At 40.3% G+C, this 26132-nt stretch overlaps 1 long non-coding RNA gene across 1 annotated transcript in view; it reads left to right on the top strand.

Annotated features, from left to right (window-relative positions):
* Nucleotides 1–275: 275 nt before the first annotated feature.
* Nucleotides 276–26132, top strand: part of LOC129030105 (uncharacterized) — a 42063-nt gene continuing 16206 nt past the window's right edge. The window contains exons 1-2 of the long non-coding RNA XR_008500558.1: nucleotides 276–605; nucleotides 4752–4905. This is a non-coding gene — a long non-coding RNA (uncharacterized LOC129030105). The remainder of the gene's footprint in view (nucleotides 606–4751; nucleotides 4906–26132) is intronic.

A 26132-nucleotide genomic window follows, 5' to 3' on the forward strand; every position in this document is an offset into this window, starting at 1 on the left:
ACATATAATAATAAACAAATGGTTTAAGGCATTTTATGTCATAAATGTCCTGCCATTATTTAGTTATGAATTTTCAGGTTGAGGAATTATGCTAAAACCCAAGAGTCATTATGGAATGTCTGTATATTTGATTTCCAAAGCTCCAGATAGGTTTTAATGTGTTCAATATTATACCACTGTACTCCCCAAACTATTTCTGTATCCTCAGAGACATGTCCTAATAGCAGGCCTCTGTGTCTTCTGCTTAGTGAAAAGTGTGAATAATAGCTCCAAAAAGAATATATATGTAATATATAGTATTTTTTTTTTTTTTTACTTTAACATGTGTTCCCACATAGCCAAATGATTCAACTCAGTACAGTTAACAATTTAGAAAGGGATTCATTGAATTTTTCAGGTCTCTTCATGGCCAGAGTTGCTTTGTAAGGAGACCCTAAATGTGGAATAATCAACATGTTAAAGTAATCTAGATGTTTATGATTTGATAACTCTTTAGTGCATTTTTAACAACATGTTTTCAATTTACTTTCCTTCAAATAGCTCCAAATAACCCCGTGATTTTGGATGATTGATTATGGGAATGCTGCTTTCACTGTACATCCAAGGTAATTTTAAAATTACATCTTCTTTTCATTGTTAAGGGGTAAAATCATTTGCAGGTCTTGACATGATTTATCAGAGATAGAGGGACAAAGGGTCAGTCCTGGTCTCACTCTATTAGGACATTATTATGTGATCCCAGAAGGAAAGCACGCAGCTCTGTGGAAGCTGGGTTCTAGTTCCAACATGCCAATAATCAGTTCTGTGGCCCTAGAAAAGTCATCAAATTCCCGGGCCTCACTTTCCTTCCATTTGGAAACCAACAAAACAATTCAAATCAACACTTCTTCCCTAGAGATTGTGATTCATTGTAAGTGGAGATGGGCCCAGAAATCTGTATTTTCTGCTTAAGAACCTGTTGTTTATAACCAGACCATTTGGAAAATACTAGATTAAATAGCTTCTAAGTCCAAGTCTAAAATTGTACAACTCTAGAACCAAGATTTTCTGTTCTCCAGACATTTTTTCTTTCAATATAACTATTCGATTTTGTAAAATTATTTATCCATCTTAATGACAATCTTACTTCACAGTGATTGATGCCTGTTTCTCTCAGACACTGTGCTCATGCTTGTATGGAAATAACCTGTTTAATCCTACTAAGAACTTCACACTCTCAGTATGTTAGTATGATTATTAATCCTACATGCTGCAACAAACTCCCCAATCTCAGGGGCTTAACAAAGTAAAGATGTATTTCCTGCATATGTAAAATCCTCCTTCACCTTGTAACTATACTGTCTCAAACACATGTTCTTTATGGGAAGAGAAAGACGGGGACCCTCTGAATGATACCTATCTTGACACTTCTGTTCACAGTTCATTGGTTAAAATATCATATAACCTGATGTAATTGAAAGGCAGGGAAATATAAAGGAACATATACACATCTGGTAAGCAAAATCATCCACAGTAGAGAAGCTAGATTTCACAGTTGAAGAAACTACAGCTCAGGAAGGCCAATTAAGAGTAGGGTGGGACCGGCCGGGAGCGGTGGCTCACACCTGTAATCCCAGCACTTTGGGAGGCTGAGGCGGGCGGAGCAGGAGGTCAGGAGATCAAGACCAACCTGCCTAACACAGTGAAACCCCGTCTCTACTAAAAATACAAAAAATTAGCCGGGCATGGTGGCAGGCACCTGTAGTCCCAGCTACTTAGGAGACTGAGGCAGAAGAATGGCATGAACCCAGGAGGCAGAGCTTGCAGTGAGCCGAGATTGTGCCACTGCACTCCAGCCTGGGCGACACAGTGAGACTCATTCTCAAAAAAAAAAAAAAAAAAAAAAAAATGAGTAGGGTGGGACCATACTTGAATGTCACCTGGCATTTCATACAAAAAAAGAAGGCAGAGTTTCCAAGAATAGAATGTATATTTTTCCTTAGAGAGAAGATTTATTTTTCAAACACATAACTAGAGAAATGATATTGTTAAAGTTGTCCTTGCTACTGTGTCTTTGCATGCTAAAATCAAAAGACATCTCTCTCCTTCAAGCAGGCAGATATTCCTAATAAGGGGCCATGGGGTCTAAGGAGATTGACTTTGCTGTGGTCTACTGTGAGTGTGACTCACTCATGACAATGAAATAGGGATCTCCAGATGTCAAAAATCATTCTTTCACCTTAGCTTTCTCAAACGGTTCTCATCACAGATCATGTCTTCATAACTCAACCTGTGAAATAACAGCTTTGCCCATTCAGAGCACACCTGTCATAAATAGATACTGTTTTCTTTCTGTCAATATTTTGATGCTGAGACCTCTCAATAATTCAATGATGAATTTTAAGGGTGTGGAGGGACCCCAAGATCTGTGGCAACAGAATTCGGGATGATAGGTCTTGTGTTGGAGGAGCCTCTAGTCTGCAGCAAAACAAAAAAAATCACAACAAAGACATGGGGTGGTGCCATCGTCAGTGTACGTCTGAATTAATGAGGCCTAGAGAAGGAAACAGGTACTTCTGCTGGCTGAGGACTCAGAAAGGGCAGGGGAGAGAGAGAGAAAGAGAGAGAGAGGATGATGATTGATACAGGTCTGCATGGATGAGGCGTCATTGGTCAGATATATGGAGTGGGGCAGGAGTTGGAATGCATTCCAGGGGAGGGGAGAACTTGAGCAGGAACGTTTAGGTAGCAGAGAGTCTTAGCATCTGGGAGAATGCAGTGGGCAGGTGATGGCTAGAAATATGGCTTGAGCTAAAAGTTCAAAAATCTAAATGTCGTACAAAGGAGTTTGGTCTTTACCCTATGTGCATTGGAGGCATCTGAGGTTTTTAACCAGGGGATAAAATATGTGCTGTGGAAAGATTGTTTGTGTGTTCTGGAGAGATGGAATGCTGCACTTGCACAGCATCTCTGGATAAATCTAAACAACAGTGTAACACTGACAGATAGTTAAATGTGCCCCAATATCTATCTTATTCTACTTATATATAATAATAGACATTTAAGCCAGGCATGTGACTATTCAGAAGGAAGATGAATTTCTCAGGTTTTCTTACAGTTGGTATGGCCATGAAACTAAGTTCCAGCCAATGAGACTTCAGCTTAAAGATTGTGGCTGCTCCTGGATGTTTTTCTTAAAAGACCTCTGGCACACATGGAGGCATCTCTTGTCTTCTTGCTACTACTTAGAATGCAAATGAGAGGTCTACCCATTTGGGCCACTTTTTGACAAGGCCAAGTTGAATTGAAAAGGCCAATTGATTTCTTCTTCATTGAATTGCTTTCCCACTTTTGTTAAAAGTCAGTTGGGCTTAGATGTGGGGGTCTATTTTTGAGTTCTCTATTCTGTTCCATTGATCAATGTGTCTATCTCTCTGCCAAGAACACATTGTGTTAAACACTGTGATTATACAGTCTGCTTTTATGTCAGGTAGAGTGATTCCTCCCAATTTATTATTCTATCTCAAAACTCACGATTCATTTGAAGAAGCACATTTTAATTCATAACCTAAAATACACATACATGTATATGCACATATACGTGAAACATGTTTGATGAAAAACTTACATTGATTATTTGTGATATGGCCTAATATTTTTCTAACTATACTATTGTATTCTATTTCATTCTATTTTTTCATTCAAACATACTGGTCATGGTACACTAAAATGACTTCATTATCATCTAATGGATCTCTCGATCCACAGTTTAAAAAACACTCCACTGGAAGGAGAGTGTAGTGCATATTGACCATAAATCCACCATATCCCCCATAGATGAAACCTACAGTGAAAGCCTCATTGGAGGTGGAACAAACAATGAAGTTGTCCCGCTGCACATCAGGTTTCTTTCCACTTGGGAGAAGGGCTTGTAGGGGACATAAAGCCCATTTTTTGAGGATGTTATCACCAGGAAAAAAATCTCCAGTTTGTAAATATGGGATTGGTTTTCTTTAAAAATAAAAAAAAAATGCTCAATAAGAAACTTAAAAACTGTAAAATAATATTCATTTTCATGCTAATCAGCAGACCAATTTTTCCTTACATATTGTCTTTTATCCTTATACTATACTGCTCTAAGAGTTATACAGTATAATTTCAATTTTCTATATGATGAAAATATAGATGCATAGAAGTTTAGTGATTTGCCCAGATTTGCACATCTGATAGGCAGCACAGGTCAGACTCAAATATGTGCCATGACCCTGAATCTCATGAATGAAACTAACCTGAGACCCTCCATGTGGTCAAAAGTCAGGAGCCTGTAAAGGAGGGAGATGGACTCTTCCAGAGGGTTTGTAAGATTGTTCTGAAGATGACGTAATAACTGCCGACATGGACCATGAAGCTGAGGGTGACACCCTGAGCTGCTTTCTTTTGGGTCTCCGAGAAAGCCTTCATGGAGTGGAGCCACCACACTAGCCCAGGACAGCTACAGCTGTTCTTCTACATGAACAGAAAGAAAAACTTTTATCAGGTTTAAGCCACTGTTATTTTGGGTTTATGTTATTCACAGTTGAATCTAATCCTAACTGATACAACCACTATCCTGCAAAAACGGTGGCAAAAAAATATATATCACATATCCATCACATAAATCCACTTTTATAAGGAAATGAAGTCAAATTATTACCCCCAATAAAAAGGTGTTTTGCAACATGACCCAGGAATTTAGAAGTACCATTTGTTCACTATTTCTCCCCGTCTCACAGCTCTCCTGGCCTCAGCAGATAAGTATATGAGAGCACAGTTTTCCTGGTGTCAGGATATGAAGATCCAGGGAACAAAGAACCTCAAAGAACAACACCTGGATTGTCAAGGTTTGGCCAGCAGTGCACTTTCTCCAACCTTACAGTCATATGCAAGGTGAAAAACTCTCTTGTTTTCTCTTTTCCTAAGTTCTCTAAAAGAAGAAAGAAAAGGGACAAAGACAGATAAGTGGAATTTAAGAAAAATGAAATATAAACAAACTACACTTTTCACTGAACAGAAAAGCTCAATTAAGCAAAGACAGAGAGAAGAGACATGTAGGATGCTAATTTGAACCATAGCCCCATGTCTAATGCTTTTAGCCAAGGAAAGAAGAGAAAAGCAAAAAAGAAATCTGAGTCAGAGGGAAGATGTCATGGTGAGTTTCAATGGGAAGAATTCCTTATTAATTCTAAAGAACACGATGCAACATGGATTTAATTATACAAGTCAACCCACCCACATTCCTCCGCTGCCTTTCACACACATGGGCTTCTAAGGATGATGAAAGGTGGGTGGGGAGAAAGGGAAAAGGAAGCAGAGCACTGGATGGCTAGGGCCACTGAGAAGACAGCTCTACCCTAGAGCTCTGTGGCTGTGGCTTCACCCTTTCTAAACATGAGCGCCGCATTGCCCAACTCCAGTTGCTGCAATAGCGCCTGACCATGGCCTAGCAAACTCATTCACCTTGGGTCCGGGACACTTCTATGTTGTTCTATTTACTGTGAGGGGAATTTCTTAAGCCTTTGAGAAACGGAGAGGAGGATAGATAAGAGCTTAAAAAAAATCTCTCAGCTGCTTTTAATTTCCTATGGGAAACACAAAGCAATCTCACCAAGTTTTTCACTAAGAGCAAGTCTCCATTAAAACTCCAAAGAGTTTAACTGTATCAGAAATTTGAAACACTGCTCAGGTTTTCCTAAAGTTTCCTTGGGACTTTTAACCTATACTATCATCAATACCCCAATCTCTGCACCAGCAAAATCATTAAAAATGTCCCATAACCAAGACCCCATTGTTTCTTCCTGCTTTTTCTTTCACTTTCAGACAATACCTGTGAGGGTCCTAGCTGAGAGAGGCCCACTGACCGTTCTGTGCTTTAGCTAACTATCTCTGGACGGTTTTAGACTTTCAAACTGAGGACATCCCACTTGGATAGAAAGCCGTGATGGAACTATGAAGTCACAGGGCATCAGCATGAGGGTTCAGTTGCCGATAACAAAACAAACAAACACCCACTCTAGCTGTCTCAAGCAAAAGGAATGTGATGCAGGGAACTATGTGCTTAGAAAACCTTTGAAAGGCTTTAGGCAGACTTCCGTGAAAGACTCTCAGAACAGCACCACCGAACTGGTCTGTCAAAGTAGCTACTTCATCTTAACCAGTTTTTGAAAGGTGATTTTCAAAAATTTTTCAATGACTCATTTTTAAAAACTAAAATTATTTTGAGATAATTTTAGATTTGCATGCGAGTAAGTGTTTAAGAAATAATATGGATTGCTGGCAAGATGGCCGAATAGGAACAGGTCCACTCTGCAGCTCCCAGTGAGATCGACACAGAAGGCAGATGATTTCTGCATTTCCAACTGAGGTAACCAGTTCATCTCATTGGGACTGGTTGGACAGTGGGTGTAGCCCATGGAGGATGAGCTAAAGCAGGGTGGGGCGTCGCCTCACCTTGTAAGCACAAGGGGTTGGGGAGTTCTCTCCCCTACCCAAGAGAAGCTGTGAGGGACTGTGCCTGAGGAATGGAGCACTCCGGCCCAGATACTGCACTTTTCCCACGGTCTTCGCAACCCGCAGACCAGGAGATTCCCTCTGGTGTCTACACCACCAGAGCCCTGGGTTTCAAGCACAAAACTGGGCAACTGTTCTGGGCAGACACTGAACTAACTGCAGGAGGTTTTTTTTTTTTTTTTTTTTTTTTTTCTTTTCCCATACCCCAGTGGTGCCTGTAACACCAGAAAGACAGAATAGTAGAATAGTTCACTCCCCTGGAAAGGGGGCTGAAGCCAGGGAGCCAAGTGGTCTGGTTTGGCAGGTCCCACCCCCACAGAGCCCAGCAAACTAAGATCCACTGACTTGAAATTCTCGTAGCCAGCCCAACAGTCTGAGCTCGACCTGGGACACTCCAGCTTGGTGTGGGGAGGGGTGTCCGCCATTGCTGAGGCTTGAGTAGGTGGTTTTACCCTCATAGTGTAAACAAAGACAACTGGGAGTTTGAACTGGGTAGAGCCCACTGCAGCTCAGCAAGGCCACTGCGGCCAGACTGCCTCTCTGGGCAGAGCATCTCTGAAAAAACGGCAGCATCCCCAGACAAGGACTTATAGATAAAACCCCCATCTCCCTGGGACAGAGCTCCTGGGAGAAGGGGCGGCTGTGGGTGCAGCTTCAGCAGACCTAAATATTTCTGCCTGCTGGCTCTGAAGAGAGCATGGATCTCCCAGCACAGCTTTTGAGCTCTGCTAAGGGTCAGACTGCCTCCTCAAGAGGGTCCCTGACCCTAGTGTATCCTATCTGGGGGACAACTCCCAGTAGGGGCTGACAGACATCTCATACAGGAGAGCTCTGGCTGACATCTGGCAGGTGCCCCTCTGGGACAAAGCTTTCAGAGGAAAGAACAGGCAACAATCTTTGCTATTCTGCAGCCTCTGCTTGTGACACCCAGGCAAACAGGGTCTGGAGTGGACCTCCAGAAAACTGCAGCAGACTTGCAGCAGAGGGTCCTGACTGTTAGAGACCCCATACGAAGGTCGCCAACATCAAAGACCAAAGGTAGATAAATCCACGAAGATGGGGAGAAACCAGCACCAAAAGGCTGAAAATTCCAAAAAACCAGCTTCTCCTCCAAAGGATCACAACTCCTTGCCAGCAAGGGAACAAAACTGGACAGAGAATGAGTTTGACGAATTGACAGAAGTAGGCTTCAGAAGTTGGGTAATAACAAACTCCTCTGAGTTAAAGGAGCATGTTCCAACCCAATGCAAGGAAATTAAGAACCTTGAAAAAAGGTCAGACGAATTGCTAAGTAGAATAATCAGTTTAGAGAAGAACATAAACGACCTGATGGAGCTGAAAAACACAGCACAAGAACTTCGTGAAGCATTCACAAGTATCAATAGCTAAATCGATCAGGCAGAAGAAAGGATAACAGAGATTGAAGATCAACTTAATGAAATAAAGCAAGAAGACAAGATTAGAGAAAAAAGAATGAAAAGGAATGAACAAAGACTCCAAGAAATATGGGACTATGTGAAAAGACCAAATCTACTTTTGATTGGTGTACCTGAAAGTGACAGGGAGAATGGAACCAGGTTGGAAAACACTCTTCATGATATTATCCAGGAAAACTTCCCCAACCCAGCAGGATAGGCCAACATTCAAATTCAGGAAATACAGAGAACACTACAAAGATACTCCTCGATAAGAGCAACCCCAAGACACATAATTGTCAGATTCACCAAGGTTGAAATGAAGGAAAAAAATGTTAAGGGCAGCCAGAGAGAAACATTGGATTACCCACAAAGGGAAGCCCATCAGACTAACAGCGGATCTCTCAGCAGAAACCCTACAAGCCAGAAAAGAGTGGGGGCCAATATTCAACATTCTTAAAGAAAAGAATTTTCAAACCAGAATTTCATATCCAGCCAAACTAAGCTTCATAAGCGAAAGAGAAATAAAATCCTTTACAGACAAGCAAATGCTGAGAGACTTTTGTCACTACCAGGCCTGCCTTACAAGAGCTCCTAAAGGAAGCACTAAACATAGAAAGGAACAACTGATACCAACCACTGCAAAAACATACCAAATTGTAAAGAAACTGCATAACTAATGGACAAAATAACCAGCTAGCATAATAATGATAGGATCAAATTCAGACATAAAAATATTAACATTAAATTTAAATGGGCTAAATGCCCCCAATTAAAAGACAGACTGGCAAATTGGATAAAGACTCAAGACCCATTGGTGTGCTGTATTCAGGAGGCCCATCTCACATGCAAAGATACACATAGGCTCAAAATAAAGGGATGGAGGAATATTTACCAAGCAAGTGGAAAGCAAAACAAACAAAACAAACAAACAAACAAAAACAAAAACAGGAGTTGCAATCCTGGTCTCTGATAAAACAGACTTTAAACAAACAAAGATCGAAAGAGACAAAGAAGGGCATTACGTAATGGTAAAGGGATCAATGCAATAAGAAGAGCTAACTATCCTAAATATATATGCACCCAATACAGGAGCACCAGATTCATAAAGCAAGATATTAGAGACCTACAAAGAGACTTAGACTCCCACACAATAATAATGGGAGACTTTAACACTTCTGTCAATATTAGACAGTTCAATGAGACAGGAAATTAACAAGGATATTCAGGACTTGAACTCAGCTCTGGATCAAGTGGACCTAATAGACATCTACAGAACTCTCCACCCCAAATCAACAGAACATACATTCTTCTCAGCACCTCATCGCACTTATTCTAAAATTGACCACATAATTGGAAATAAAACACTCCTCAGCAAATGCAAAAGAATGGAAATCATAACAAACAGTCTCTCAGACCACAGTGCAATCAAATTAGAACTCAGGGTTAAGAAACTCACTCAAAACTGCACAACTACACGGAAACTGAATAACGAGCTCCTGAATGAATACTGGTAAATAATGAAATGAAGGCAGAAATAAAGATGTTCTTTGAAACCAATGAGAACAAAGACACAATGTAACAGAATGTCTGGGACACATTTGAAGTAGTATGTAGAGGGAAATTTATAGCACTAAATGCCCACAAGAGAAAGTAGGAAAGATATAAAATCGACACCCTAATATCACAATTAAAAGAACTAGAGAAGCAAGAGCAAACAAATTCAAAAGCTACCAGAAGACAAGAAATAACTAAGATCAGAGCAGAAATGAAGGAGATAGAGACACAAAAAAAACCTTCAAAAAATCAATGAATCCAAGAGCTGGTTTTTTGAAAAGATCAACAAAATATAGACCACTAGCCAGACTAATAAAGAAGAAAAGAGAGAAGAATCAGATAGACACAATAAAAAACGATAAAGGGGATATCACCACTGGTGCCACAGAAATACAAACTACCAACAGAGAATACTATAAACACCTCTACACAAATAAACTAGAAAATCTAGAAGAAATGGATAAATTCCAGGACGCATACACCCTCCCAAGTCTAAACCACGAAGAAGTCTAATCCCTGAATAGACCAATAAAAAGTTCTGAAATTGAGGCAGTAATTAGTAGCCTACCAACCAAAAAAAGTCCAGGACTAGACAGATTCACAGATGAATTCTACCGGAGATACAAAGAGGAACTTGTACCATTCCTTCTGAAACTATTCCAAACAACGGCAAAAGAGGGATTCCTCCCTAACTCATTTTATGAGGCCAGCATCATCCTGATAGCAAAATGTGCCAGAGACAAAACAAAAAAAAGAAAATTTCAGGCCAATATCCCTCATAAACATCGATGCAAAAATCCTTAATAAAATACTGGCAAACACAATCCAGCAGCATATCAAAAAGCTTAATCCACCAGGATCAAGTCGGCTTCATCCCTGGGATGCAAAGCTGGTTCAGCATACACAAATCAATAAATGTAATCCATCACATAAACAGAACCAATGACAAAAACCACATGATTATCTCAATAGATGCAGAAAAGGCCTTTGACAAAATTCAACAGCCCTTCATGCTAAAAACTCTCAATAGACTAGGTATTGATGGAATGCATCTCAAAATGATAGGAGCTATTTATGACAAATCCACAGCTAATATCATACTGAATGGGCGAAAGCTGTAGGCATTCCCTTTGAAAACCAGCACAAGACAAGGATGCCCTCTCTCACTACTCCTATTCAACATAGTATTGGAAGTTCTGGCCAGAGCAGTTAGGCAAGAGAAAGAAATAAAGAGTATTCAGATAGGAAAAGAGGAAGTCAAATTGTCTCTGTTTGCAGATACATGATTGTATATTTAGAAAACTCCACTGTCTCAGCCCCAAATCTCCTTAAGCTGATAAGCAACTTCAGCAAAGTCTCAGGATACAAAATCAATGTACAAAAATCACAAGCATACCTATACACCAATAACAGACAAACAGAGAGCCAAATCATGAGTGAAGTCCCATTCACAATTGCTACAAAGAGAACAAAATACCTAGGAATCCATCTTACACGGGATGTGAAGGACTTCTTCAAGGAGAACTATACACAACTGCTCATCGAAATAAAAGAGGACACAAACAAATGGAAGAACATTCCATGCTCATGAATAGGAAGAATCAATATCGTGAAAATGGCCACACTGTCCAAGGTAATTTATAGGTTCAATGCCATCCCCATCAAGCTACCAATGACTTTCTTCACAGAATTGGAAAAAACTATTTTAAACTTCACATGGAACCAAAAAAGAGTCCGCATAGCCAAGACAATCCTAAGCAACAAGAACAAAGCCGGAGACATCATGCTACCTGACTTCAAACTATACTACAAGGTTACAGTAACCAAAACAGCATGGTACTGGTACCAAAACAGATCTATAGACCAATGGAACAGAACAGAGGCCTCAGAAATAACACCACACATCTATAAGCATCTGATCTTTGACAAATCTGACAAAAACAAGCATTGGGGAAAGGATTCCCTATTCAATAAATGATGTTGGGAAAACCGGCTATCCATATGCAGAAAACTGAAACTGGACCCCTTCCTTACACTTTATAGAAAAATTAACTCAAGATGGATTAAAGACTTAAACATAAGACCTAAAAGCATAAAAATCCTAGAAGAAAACCTAGGCAATGCCATTGAGGACATAGGCATGGGCAAAGACTTCAACGTCTAAAACACCAAAAGCAATGGCAACAAAAGCCAAAATTGACAAATGGGATCTAATTAAACTGAAGAGCTTATGCGCAGCAAAAGAAACTATCATCAGAGTGAACAGAGTGAACAACCTATAGAATGGGAGAAAATTTTTGCAATCTATCCATCTGACAACGGGCTAATATCCAGAATCTACAAAGAACTTAAACAAATTTACAAGAAAAAAAAAACAACCCCATCAAAAAGTGGGCAAAGGATATGAACAGACACTTCTCAAAAGAAGACATTTATGCAGCCAACAAACATATGAAAAGAAGCTCATCATCACTAGTCACTAGAGAAATGCACATCAAAACCACAATGAGATATCATCTCATGCCAGTTAGAATGGCGATCATTAAAAATTCAGGAAATAACAGATGCTGGAGAGGATGTGGAGAAATAGGGATGCTTTTATACTGTTGATGAGAATGTAAAGTAGTTCAACCATTGTGGAAGACAGTGTGGCGATTCCTCTAGGACCTAGAACTAGAAATACCATTTGGCCCAGCAATCCCATTACTGGGTATATACCCAAAGGATTACAAATCATGCTACTATAAAGACACATGCGCACATATGTTTATTGTGGCACTGTTCACAATAGCAAAGACTTGGAACCACCCAAATGTCCCTCAATGATAGACTGGATAAAGAAAATGTGGCACATATACACCATGGAATACTATGCAGCCATAAAAAAGGATAAGTTCATGTTCTTTTCAGGGACATGGATGAAGCTGGAGAGCATCATTCTCAGCAAACTAACACAAGTACAGAAAATCAAGGACTGCATGTTCTCACTCATAAGTGGGAGTTGAACAATGAGAACACATGGACACAGGGAGTGGAACATCACACACTGGGGCCTCTCGGGGTGTGGGGAGCTAGGGGAGGGATAGCATTAGGAAAAACCTAATGTAGGTGATGGGTTGATGGGTGCAGCAAACCACCATGGCACATGTATACCTATGTAACAAAACTGCAAATTCTGCACATGCACCCCAGAACTTAAAGTATAATAAATAAAATAAAATAAAATAAAATAAAGAAATAATACAAGCTGAGTATGGTGGCTCACGCCTGTAATCCCAACATTTTGGGAGGCCAAGGCAGGCTGATCACCTGAAGTTGGGATTTCGAGACCAGCCTGACCAACATGGAGAAACCCTGTCTCTACTAAAAATACAAAATTAGCTAGGCATGGTGGTGCATGCCTGTAATCCTAGCTACTCTGGAGGCAGGAGAATCGTTTGAACCTGGGAGGTGGAGGTTGCGGTGAGCCGAGATTGTGTCATTGCACTCCAGCCTGGGGGACAAGAGCGAAACTCTGTCTCACTAAAAAAAAAAAAAAAAAGAATACAAAAATTCTAGGCACTTTTTACTTTGTTTTCCCCAATGACAATGTCTTACAAAACCATAATACACTATCACAACCAGGATATTGACATTGGTCCGATCTACTTGTCTAATTCAAACTCCCCTGGTTTTAATTGTACTTATGTGCGTGTGTGTGTGTGTGTGTGTGTGTTTAGTTATTTGTAATTTTATCACTTGTTTAGATTTGTGTATCTGTTACCACAGTCAAGACATAGACCAGGCACCGCGTTGGGCTCAAAAGCCAGGCATGACTATAAAGAATGGTAGTTCATAAGATGGCTCCGGAGATGATTTCTACTGGAATCCTGAAAGAGTTTTTGCTGTGGCACTTTTTTTTGTGATAATTATATAGCCTCCTTTCATAGCAATTTAGACTGAACTTCTGCCATGATTTTGGTGTCTGTATGTTTAAGATAAAGCTAATATTTAGTTATTTCTCCTGGTTTTATTTCATTTCTGGACTAATAATTATTGGCCCTTGTGCTTGAGTGCCAAGGGCTGTGATAGTGGAGACAGAGTTCCTGCTCTGAATGGCTCATAGTAGGAAGAATCATTGTCATAGAACCCACTTTCTTTTTATTTTTACCCCCATGAAAGTATCAAATTTTGCTCATCTTGGCTCTCAGCTGCTCCCTTGCTCCAGCCTCCCCAGAGTCTTGGTCCCATTGAATCCTCTAGGCTCATTCCTTCTCCAACAGCTTTTCCATTCCCATCCACCTTCATGGAGCTTCAGAGTTCATTTTATTTCTCATAAAGAAATAACATATTCCAGCCCCAGCCAATCTTATTTTCCACCTCTTTCCAAGAGTCATGTATGAAAACTGCAAACTCTGCTCAGAGTGTCCACTCCATGCCCTAAGAGTAGACATGACCATAGCAAGAGTGAGGAACATTGGAACAAAGAAGACATTGCAAAATAACAACTACAATTACTATGCCTGCCGTAGAAAACTTCTCTCCCCCAGTCACCACTGTCTCTTAAATTCAGTTATATCTTTCTTCAAGAGTAAGCTCAAAACTGCATTATCTAAGAATCTTTCTTTTATTTATCCCACCCAATTTAGACTCTCATTTCATCTTGGACAATCACTATTTTATAAAGTTCCCTTCTGATTCCTACATTCCTCACATCACTGTCTTGCTCAAAACCTATTAAGTCCTCACCGCTGAAAAGACTCTACCTCATTATTATGGCACTCAAGGCCCTCTTCAATCTGTATTCAACTATTATTTGTAAGCTCATCTCAGTAAATTTTCTGCAAACATCCTATGCCCCTTCATTACAAAAGCACTTGCCATTTCCTATAATGTGCCATGCAATTTTGAATTATGGCTTTGTGCATTTTGATCCCTAAGGCTGAAAGTACCATCATACTTTTCTGGCCAATCAAATCTTACCCCAAGAATACTCAAATGGCTCCTACTTAATGAGGCCTTTCCTGATTTACCTTTTCCTTCTTGATCCCTGTTGGGAACCTATAATCAACTGTGCTTTGACACATGCAGTAAATCAATTGTAATGTAGTCGGTGAGTATTTGATGCATCCACTGAATAGTGAGCACAGGAATGAGGCTTAAGTATGGTTCATGTTTCTATCTCTAGAACCTCACACAGGTATGGAGGGGCACAGTGGCAAGGATTAGGAAATATTCTGTTTAAACCAGAGAAATTCTGGAACATACTGCATGCTACTAGAATTTTTATTAAGATTTAGGTATCTAGAAGAAATGGTTTAAAGGAGGTCTGGGGATTGAATGTTGGGACCCTAGGTCACTGGGGTTACAATCTTGAAACAAAAGAAGGCAAAAATCTGCTTTAGTGTTTGAGGAAGTCCTAGAAATTAGTAAACTCATTTTGAACTGGAAGAGAATTAAGTAAGGTTCAGAGGCCCTATTTTGAAACACTGCAATTTCAGAGAAAAAAAATGCTTGAGATGAAATTCAGCAATTTCACTTGGCTGTCCTTGAAGCAGATTCCTGATAACTCATTTCAAGTTTTTGTGTTGTAGGATGATAATACCTGAAAGCCCAGAAAGCCTTTTAAAAAATCTCATCAGTGACTATAATTCCTAGGATAACTATTCCAAGATTAGGGATACCTTTGAGTGGTGGCAAAAACAAGAGTAATGGCAGTTCCAGTGGCAAGAGCAGCTTTAGAGGTGGCGAGAGCAGCAGCAGATGGGCTTAGGGGCCCACAGGGAAACCAGCAGCAATGATGATAACCACCATTGACTGAACACCTACTGTGAGCATGAAAAGTTGCCAGATGCTTTATAGACATTATAGTTAACCTTCATAACTATAATTTAAAATGTATATATATAATCCATATTTTGCAAATATAGACACCGTCTCAAAGTGAGGAGGTAACTTGCTTAGATTCATATTGTCAAGTAGTAGCAAAATTTGGATTCACTATTAAGCCCATGGTCTTCCTGCCACATTTTAATTTCTCTTAAAAGTGGGAATACTTGAAAGGACGTATGTCCCAAGAAGTTTTAGAGTATAAAGATGCTGAGTGAAACTGTTGCTGTTGTTATTCATGTCAGAATCATTAAGGCTGTCACAGTCTTGGGATACCAGTAGGTCTAAAATAAGTGGTCGAACTAAACTGAAAGGAGCTTATACTAGTGCCACAGTCTAATCCCACTATTTTCACCCACAATGTGTTTAGGAATCTTCTCTGCCTCCTTTAAAATTTATTTCCAGCATTCTTCACTTGGTGGGAGAAGTTCCCAGTTACCTCTCAAGAAGGAAAGTACCCATTAAATGTGCCACTGATTTTTTGAGGGTTGGAGGGAGGCTAACTAGAACCCATTAATGGTTGACCTCAACAGGAAGAGGAAAGAATGATTGTAGTTATTAATGTGGTTTAGACAAGTCTGGCTCAGCAAACTGGGAATCTGAGGCTAAGAAAAACAACAACAACAAACACATGCCCAGTACTGCCATTTTGTCCTCCGTTTCTCTGGGATCACTCCTGAATCACCCACAACCATCTTCCCTATGTTTCTACCAATCTCAGCAAAGAGCTCTTCAACCATTTCATGGATTTGGTCCACTCTATCATGATCACTTTTGCCATGGTCTTCTCTTGTTCACCTCCCCATCTTTTCATGGGCTGTTGAGGTCACTTGACTTTAGCCCCTCTCCTAGATTGTAGAACTATCCTTAATTGAAGATATATCAGATTCCATGATCTAACTCTTAGGCATTTTCTAGAAGAAAGTCTCTAAGAGCGAGGTGGATTTTAAGCTTACAATACACATGTTGATCTAGAGCTTACTCAAAAAAATTCTAAGCCTTTTCTAATATATATTTATGACCAAACTCCAGGACAAAATAAAGTGTAGAATTCTTATCATGAGTTGGTGCTAGTCATGGGAGCTGATAGCTTAAGTGGCCAACAGGTGGTCTCTTTTCACCAGCCATCATGCCAAACTCATCCATTGAGGGTATAGTTGGAAAAAAATCCCAACTGCAATCTCTTAGGCATTTCAGCATACTGAGCACTAACAAAATAAGAGACTACAAGGATTCCTTGTGAACAATCCATATTTTAGGGCTAAGGGTTTCTAGAATTTTGGACAAGAGATGTCACTTTCAGAAGCCCTGGTAAGTTTGTGGATCTTTGAAAGTGAATTTGATCCTCTTTTCTTGATTCTAAGCAGTATTGGGATACATGGTACAAAGAGGTGCTGCAGGAGACTTTTCAGAGAAACGTGATCATACCAAGGTGTCTTCTATCCTATCTTTACTGCTCCTGTCCTCCTCAGCCTCTCCAGTCCTTATTGTCTACTCCCCATGGTGTAGTCTGCTACTAATACATTCTCTGAGCTTTTATTTTCAACAGTTTTACTTGTATTTCCAACAATTAGCTGTCTTTTAAACAATTTTCCAATATTCACTTTCTAGTCTGTAACACGGGTCCTCTGTTGCCTGTAATCTTTGGCAGTTTGGGGGCATGTCTGGCTCTAGTGTTCTACCTTCCTCAATCCAGCTTCAGTGAGTTAGCAGTTGATTATATTTTCTGAAGCCCCCCATGTCCCATGGACTTCAGTCCTGGTTCCATTTAAGCTTTGGTTTTCCAAATGGAAGATAACTCCTTATTTTAATATATCCTCCTGGCTACTTATGGGAGGGAGGTCGCAGAGCAGACATGGGAAGTTTTTAGGGGTAACATAAACAGAGGAGGCTACTGAGCCTTCTCTATTTACTGAGTTTCTGCAGGTCATTCTCTTTTAGCTGGCAGCATCTGTGAACTGGCCTTGCCTGCCATGCAGAAAGCTGACTTTTCTTGTACCAACCACACTTTTCTCCTTCATCTATTTACGGTTCACACACATTCTCAACCTAACCCTCCTGTTTTATATCATTTCACTCAGTCATCACTTCCACTCTTCCACTAAAAGACTTTCTGTTTACTTTTACCAAATCACATGATGTGAGATAAATGTTCAAATCCTTATTTATGGGCATTTAAAGATTGCAACACTCCTTTTACAAGGCAGCTATTTGATTCCAGTATGGATAAGCTACAAAGCTAGAGTTGGCCTCCATCGTGGCTTGCAAAACAAAGGGCACTGAAGTTATTTTTACTCATAAAAAGGTAAATAATGAGGCTCAGATCTGGAAACAAACAGAACCAGAGTGTACCCTGCAGAATGCCAGGATGGTCTATTGGAGTGACATCACTATAGCGGTACAGTCACTTTGGGAGAATCAGTATAGATTCCCAAATTCTGTGAGCTGTTAGCCAATTATATTGCCTAATCAAACTTGTCTACAGTAACAACACTTAAAACAAGTGCTAATGTTTATTGAATGTTTAGGACAGTTCTAGCACTACACAGACATTTTTCATCTAATCCTTACAACTACCATTAGGAATAATTTCCATTCTACAGATAAGGACACTAAAGCCCAAAGCAGTTATACCACTTGCCCCAGATCACACAGTCAGAAAATGGCAGAGCTGGGTGTGTTAGTCAGTTTTGAGTTGCTATAAATTAATACCTAAGACTGAGTAATTTATAAATAAAAGAAATTTATTTTGGCTCACAGTTCTGCAGGCCATACAGAAAGCATGATGTCACCATCTGCTTCTAGTGAGGGCCTCAGAGAGCTTACAATCATGGTGGAAGGCAAAGAGGAAGCTAGAGTACCATGTGGTGAGAGGGAGCAAGAGAGGAAGAGGAGGAGGTGCCAGGGTCCTTTAAACAAGCAGCTCTCCTGTGAACTGATTACTATGAGGATGGCACTAAGCCATTTATAAGGGGTCCACCCCCATGACTCAAACATCTCCTACTAGGCCCCACCTCCAATACTGGGGATCACATTTCAATATGACATTTGGAAGTAACACAACACTCAAGCCATATTACTTGGGTTAAAACCCAACCCTCTGGCTCCAGAGTCCCTGCCCTCAGCCACAGTGCTCTGCCACTTCTCCAAGGATAGGTCTCCATTCTGCTCCCCATACATGAACCAGAGCTCACTGTCACTCAAGGGAGCCATTTCTATTGCTTCACAGAAATTTCAGGATGCCTTTCCTCATGTTGAACTAAAATCTGCCTGCCCATAATTCTTCAGTTGGGTCTTTTTCTACCTTCAGATCCACCCAGAATATTTTGTTCTTGTTGTTTCTTACTTTCTTTTAACAACCTTTAGAGATTTGAAGATATAAACTGACTCTCCAATTCATACCTGAATATTATTTTTGTGGTTAGTGAAAACAATCTTATCCTGAGAGAAAAACTGTTGCATCGAGTAATGAAACAGCTCTCTACCTTTCCAGCTAGTGGTTGGCAAAATAGGTCCGCAATGGAGTGTAAAGTGCTTGAGGAGTAAGGCGATAAGCTTTGCTGATAAAAATTTACGTAGTTATCCACAGTGTTGTTTATATTAACCACAAATTATAAATAACCTGTGTCCAAAATAATGGAGTTTATAAATAGATTATACTTTATCATGTGATAAAATACACATTCATTAACATTTATGTTTTCAAATTACACTTAAGGATGGGAAGTTCTCATAATAATGTTAATTTTGAAAAGTAGGATTTAAAACAATATTTAGAGTGTTGTCCCAGTTTTGAAAAAAACCTGTGAAAAGAAAAAAATACTAGTGAATACATACAAAAATACATAGAATGCCTAGAAAAAATAATCAAAAAATACACCATTCTAGTAATAATGAATTATCTTTTATCTATTTTAATAAATGCTCTGTATATTTTCTAAATTTTCTAAAATGGCATTCATTACTTTTGAAGTCAAGGAATATGTTGTTGTTGGTGGTGGTGTTGGTGGCAGTAATGTGTGTGTGTATGTGTGTTTAAAGATCACAGTGTGTCTAAGAATTACCCTCAGCTGAAGTTAGACTTGAAGATTTGGGAGAGGGGCAAATGACATTGGAATAGGGTGCTTCTACCATCCATTATGATCCCAATGTTTGGCCCCCAAATCGCTTTGAACTCCCCTGTGCATTTAAGAACTCAGCAACCAGGATATAACAGTGGCTGAGGCCTCTTCCCTCCTCCATACTCCGTCTCTTGTGCTGTGGTAGTGGACAATGTCAGTTAAATTTAAAGCTTAGATAAACAACAAATCTTGCATAAGACATACTTATATTTAAAAATTACTGATTATTTATCTAAAAATCAGATGTAGCTGGGAGTCCTCCATTTTAGCTGCTATATCTAGCAATCCTACCTGTAGATCCCTTCAGATGCCTTTTCAACCTTTTTGTAAATATAAAAATTTCCCTCCTCTCCTTTACTGGTCCACCCTGGGAACATTTCTTTATTAAATCACTCACCCAGGAGTCTTGCTTTTGGTGTTTCTGTGGAACTTGAACTCAGGAGAATCTTCTTCTCCTTTCCTGCCCCCATATCTCTTTTTCTATCTATTCAGCTCTCTCTCTTTCTTAGCATTTGTTTCTGGCATTTCTCCCTCTAAGCTTTGCTCAAAAATTGCCCTCATTTACTTTTCTATGGATTATCTAAAAAATAAACATCTGATTGGGCGTGGTGGCTCACGCCTGTAATCCCAGCACTTTGGGAGGTCAGGGTGGGTGGATCACGAGGTCAGGGGATCGAGACCATCCTGGCTAACAAGGTGAAACCCTGTATCTACTAAAAATATAAAAAATTAGCCGGGCGTGGTGGCGGGCGCCTGTAGTCCCAGCTACTCAGGAGGCTGAGGCAGGAGAATGGCGTGAACCTGGGAGGCGGAGCTTGCAGTGAGCGGAGATCGTGCCACTGCACTCCAGCCTGGGCGACAGAGCAAGACTCCATCTCAAAACAAAAACAAAAACAAAAAAAATCCACAGGATCTTCTCCAATGTGTAAACATATTACCAGTACAAATAATAATCAAAACACAAAACTGACAAAGGATACAAATATAGAGTTGATAAAATCTGTTGATAAGAGAAGAATCAAGTAGGCTATGAAATACAACCCAGGAAAATTGGCCATAATGGAAACAGTAACCAAAAAAAATCCATGATTTTAGAAATGATACATGATGTTTGTTATTGACAAAAAACAGATACACCCTAATTATATTACTTAGAGATAATTAACTGATCAGTTGAAAATAATTTAAAATGCAGATAAAAATGGAATATACAGATTAATAATTTAATTAGCTTGGAGGTCACTCAAGAAAATGTTTCTTTAATGGAAATTCAACAGTGTTGACAAAATTCGGAAGGAAATAATTTTATTTGAAGACTTCAGGGTCAAAGTCAAGAGATAAAAATGTTATGCTCAAAGTGTTCTGTGTTGATGGACAATCTTGGCCAAGTTGTCAGCATAAACATAAAGAAGCATGTGGAATCTGATTCTGCTGCCCAGGGAGGGATACTGAGGGAGAGGTGGGTGTGAGAGGGGGTTAGGTCATGCCATGGAGCCATAATGAAAGCTGATTTGTATTGGCCAGCAATGGAGTAATACATACTTTTGATCAATAGGAAAATTGTGGAACACTTACTAAGGTGTTGGACCCTATGCTAGACATGAGATCACCATCATCTCTGTGATCACATGAACTGTTTTTCCCACTTGATATATGAATATTGAGACTTAATGAGGTTAAATGGTGTTAAATTCACACAGCCAGAGACGTCTGACTCCAAAGCTGAGCTCTTAACACCTGTGCTTTATGTCAGGCAATGTGTCTTCCCCATTCGTAGAGCGCCTCACTTTGGGTGGACTTCAGTGTCCGATGAAGGAGATTGAAATTAAATCTGTGGATGCTGGAGAGTGTTATGCAGAGTTCTGGAACCATATCATTCCTTTCTTAAGCTATTCTGGAAATAAGTGCAGGGTCAGGGGAAGACTAGAAGCAAAGAGACCAACTTAAAATATTTTAATGTTAAGAAATGACAAAGGCTTGACCCAATTGAGTGACAGTAGGGATGAAGTAGACAGGAAGTATAGAAATATACTGTGTGGGTGAAATTACCAAGGTTTGGTGGTTAACTAATGTAGGTCATGGAGGAATGGGGTCAAAAATGAATCCAGACTTAAATTTGAGTGGTTGGGAAGTTTTGCTGCAGAGAAAGGAGATTCACTGTAAGAATTTCAGACCCATACTGGTTGTCCCACCTAATCTTCCATTTGTATGTAAAATACATGAACTTCATAATTACAAGTTTAGGTGTGCAAACTATTGCCATCATTATATTCTACAAGTTATCAATATACTTTTGAATTTTTTGTCCACAATTTGACTTCTTCAGTAAAACATAAATCTCTATTATAGAAGAAACTTGATCAAATTCAGTTTTTTATTGTTGTTGTTTTGGTTAGGGGGAGCACTTCAGGTTGAAAATTTATTCCTCAGCAAGACTATTTTTCCTTCATTATCATTCTCCCTAGTGTTGAGATGAAATGGTAGCTCTGGTGTGAGATGCAGAGCAGTGCACGGGGGAGGGTGGGAATAAGTGGGAAAGTCAGAGACTTATGCAACTACAACCTTGTTTTGGTGGTGGGAGAGGTTGACTCATCTCCATCTTGGTCTAGGTCCTGTGGTACCATATTGGAATATTGTTGCCTTATCATTGTTAGATGCATGCACCTTCCTAATATTGGCCCACAGAGAGGGGGCCTGAGCTCCTATCAGTGGCAGCAAGGCCAGCCCACATGTTTTGCTATGTGACCAGCCATCTAATCTATGTCACTGAAGCACACAGCCCTTGGCTCTCACTCCCTCTTGGAACACAGAAAATTAGCTCCTAGCTCCTCTCTCCATGCCACCGAGGACCCGCAGAGCCTGGGGAGGCTGCTCGCTGACTTGTGTGCCTCACAGAGCTGCTGCGCCTGCTCAGGCATCATATGCTATCCAAAGCTTCTCTCCAACCCTTGCTTTCTTTTCAGCTATGCACCATTTTTTTTCTGGGAGGAAGGTGAAGATGGCCATGAAATGCTCAGACTGATATGGGGAGTTTCTGTGTCTCTCTTTTCCCAGGAGCTTACTCAGGGTGGAAGGCAGGTCACAGGCCAATATCTAATCCAGTGACTTTCTCTAATCCTTCTTTTCCTCCCCAGTTTGTGGGTGTCCAGATTGTCTGGGGTTAAGTGGAGAGGACAGGAGATCTGAATTCTTACAAACACATTTGCTTTGTACATCTCTCTGTCTTTTAACATCAATGTTTTAAAATTTAACAGATAAGAATTGTCTCCTCTGCTCTCTGATCCCACCATGAGAAATAGTCCCTGTGATGAATGGTCTTAACTGTACAAGTTGATGAGGGGTAAATAGAAGGAGAAAAAAAGTGTTGCTTAATGTCTTACATTATGACATTTAACCACACAGTAGGTCAGCAGGTATAACAGGAATATCATAACAAGAATCTAGCTAGAACTCAACCAAAACTAAACCAAATCCAATGCAAACTTTTTTTTTTCTTGGCACACCTTCTGAATGTTGCTGTAGGCCAGAGGACAGAATAATGTAGAAAAACATCAGAATAATGTAGAAAAACAAAAACAGCTCAAGCAAACAGGCAATATTCACTAATGACGACTTTGGTGACATAGAGAAAAGGAATTGTCAGGAAAAAGAAGGGAAGCCGTGGAAAGTGAATGTTCCTTTGCAGCCATTATTTTTCTAGGGTTGTAGTAGGGATACAAAGGCAGGGCAACAGTCCCCTTTGAGACATGACATGCTAGGGAGTGGGAATTAGTGAAGAGGAGATAACACCCTACTTAAAAGTTTAGTTGTCTTTCAGTTTCTTCGGGTCACTCATGTCTCCACCGAATTGCTTGCTGTAAATAGAGAGATTTTTCTAGTTACACTTAAATGATAAAAATCTGGTTCAGCTGGCTGGATGACTATAAAAAATGTCATAGCAAACCATTTTAGGGCAAGCTTGAGAAGGTGAAATAGTGCAGATGCATGAAACACAAATATCTATACATTCATTTATTTAATTTAGCAAACAACTTTACAGCACCTACTGTATTCCAGGCCTATGTTAAGCAGTAGAATACAGAAACCAATAAAAAGGAGTATGCACTATCTAGATGCTCACTGTGAGGTAAAGGGACACACAGCAACCAGCTATGTTATATAAGATTATTCTATGGCCAAGGTATGTCATGGAAAGAGACCAGCTCTACCTAGCTGGGGATAGGGAAGGCATCACAAAGATAGCAGGAAATAATCAAATGTATCCTTTGAAGGGAGGAACATCTGGGAGTTAAAAAAGACTTTGATAAGTACCAGAGGCCAGAGAAAGCACAGCATGTTTAAGGAAATGCCTAGACTTTACTGTGAGAGGACCTCAGAGAACTTTGCAGGAAGCAAATGGAAATGAGCCCGGAAAGTAGGCAGGGGTTGGATCATTAGGGACTCCTTAGCCCATCATATAAAATCAGGACATTATCCTTTGATGGAGGAGGACCATTGGCTGGTTTTTAGTGAGGAAAGCCTGACCAAATGTATCACATTTTAGAGAGAACACTTTAGTGCTATTGTGTTGAGTTAATTACAAGGAATCCACAGTGGAAACTGGAAGGCTGTTGTATACTATAGGAGAACTAAAATGGAGTCCAACCTAAACCAATAGGAGTGGGTATGGAAGAAAGGGCAGGTTCAAGAGGTGGTGTGGTGCAGATCTAAGGAGTTAGGAGGTGTGCTAAGGCAAGGGGGGAATAAAGACGACGTCCAGGTTTTTGACTCGAATGGGGAATAATACAGTATACAGGATAGAGAGAAAGAGCATACAGGAGAGAGGAGGTTTCTAGGGGATTAGAGGATGGAAGTTCAGTTTTAGGCATGCCAAATTTGAGATGCCTGTGGGACATCAAAATGGAGATGTCTTACAGCTGTTTGATGTACAGGCCTGCAGCTCAGTAAAGAGGTCTGGGCAGATTTATATTTGGGAGTCATGTCTCTGAGACTGTGGATCAGTCCTGTCCAGAATGCTGATATTTATGAACTAAGAGAGAAGAAGGGTAGCCAGTGAAAGAGACTAAAAAGAATCAGAGGTATAGAATATGGAGCCTGATTACCAGGACACAAGGAAGGAGAGAGCCTTAGGAAGAAGGGAATGGTTAGCATCGTCAAATTCTATAGCAAAGTCATATGGGACCATTGTAGTAAAGTTGGAGGGTGAAATGACTACTAGCGAGGGAGAGGCAGATTTTGCTCCAGCAGGTGGGAGAGCTTTCTAGCCATCAATACTTCTAGTCCCCTGCATATAGCAAGCAATTGGTAAATATTTGCTTGAAATAAGGGTTATTTAATGATGAAATTATTTGTCTGATGAGGACCACACAGGAGTTCAGTAAGCAAAGGTGAGCTGCCCAAGTGACAGGGATCCCTGCAATGGTTGGAGAGCTGTATAAACACAGCCCTCTGAACAGTTTGGATGGCAAATGTTTGGTGTGAGTGTAGTGGTTTTGTTTTTGTTTCTCATTTTGAAATAAAATTACTTTGGCCAAATTAAGAGTGAAACCCAGGCCACTCCTTACTCATCATGCCATTTGATGTAATTCTTGTAACCCTTGTGTCATAATTTCCTCACCCATAAACTTGGGACATATCATCTCTCCTATCTACTCCCTCAGAGAATAAATGTGCTTGTGAAGTGTTTGGGAACATGAAGAAAAAAAAGAAGGGTAATGATACAGGACAGGTCTGGGAGGTCTAAGCTTGGCTTTGCTACTATTTTCCTAGGTTGACTTAGACAAACTAGTTTTTACATTTATAAAATGAAGGGGCTAGGCAAGATGTCGAAGATCTCTTCTGCCCCCAGTTTCTTTCAGGCTGTGATGTTCATTTCTTTGGCATATTCACCATTACCATCATTCCCAGGTTCACAGCACATGCAGGTGGAAAGGACTTTTTAAATGCACATTGGCTCAGGTGACCCCAGTGCAGTCGAGTGATGGGGGTAGGGAGGAATCTCATTATTGTGTCCACTTTCCAGATGACATTGTGGCTCAATAAGGTCGACCATGACAGGCCTGGGGTCACAGAACTGACCAAGGCTGGAATGGAACCTTCAGCTCTGTTCTTTTCTCTCCAAAAACCATGCTCTGTCTACCTCCCTACAGCATTGTGTACTGATGTTGGGCATTATTATTATTCAACAGAAACCCTGGATTGATAAGGAAGGGGTCAATGCTGCCTTCAGAAGGCCCGACTTAGAGTCCAGTCTTAAGCCCTTGTTTCGTATTCAACATTGAGAAGGTCATTTCCCCATTGTGGAGATGCTCAATTTTTGCATATACAAAGAAGAGAGCCATTGCATCCTGCAGCTTCTGAAGGTCGTGAGGAGGGTGAAATGAGATGAAGGAGGCAGACTGGGAATCACTGTGCACATTGCAGGGCCTGTGTTTCTGCAAGGTTTGCAGGCACATGGTACAGCTGATTGCACAGCGATTACAGTGCTTTTCAATGCTGTGGGGCTCAGCATGCCTGCGCTGGGAGCTGGTTCTCTCCCAATGGCTTGGGTAAAATACCCCTCAGAGGGGCTGCATTCTCCCTCCCTTTCAATCCAAATATTTAGCTTCAAGCCTGCTTCAGCTGTGCTTTGGCAAGAAGTGTTTTG

This window comes from Pongo pygmaeus, chromosome 12 (assembly GCF_028885625.2).
Source record: "Pongo pygmaeus isolate AG05252 chromosome 12, NHGRI_mPonPyg2-v2.0_pri, whole genome shotgun sequence".
NCBI classification, from domain to species: Eukaryota; Metazoa; Chordata; class Mammalia; order Primates; family Hominidae; genus Pongo; species Pongo pygmaeus.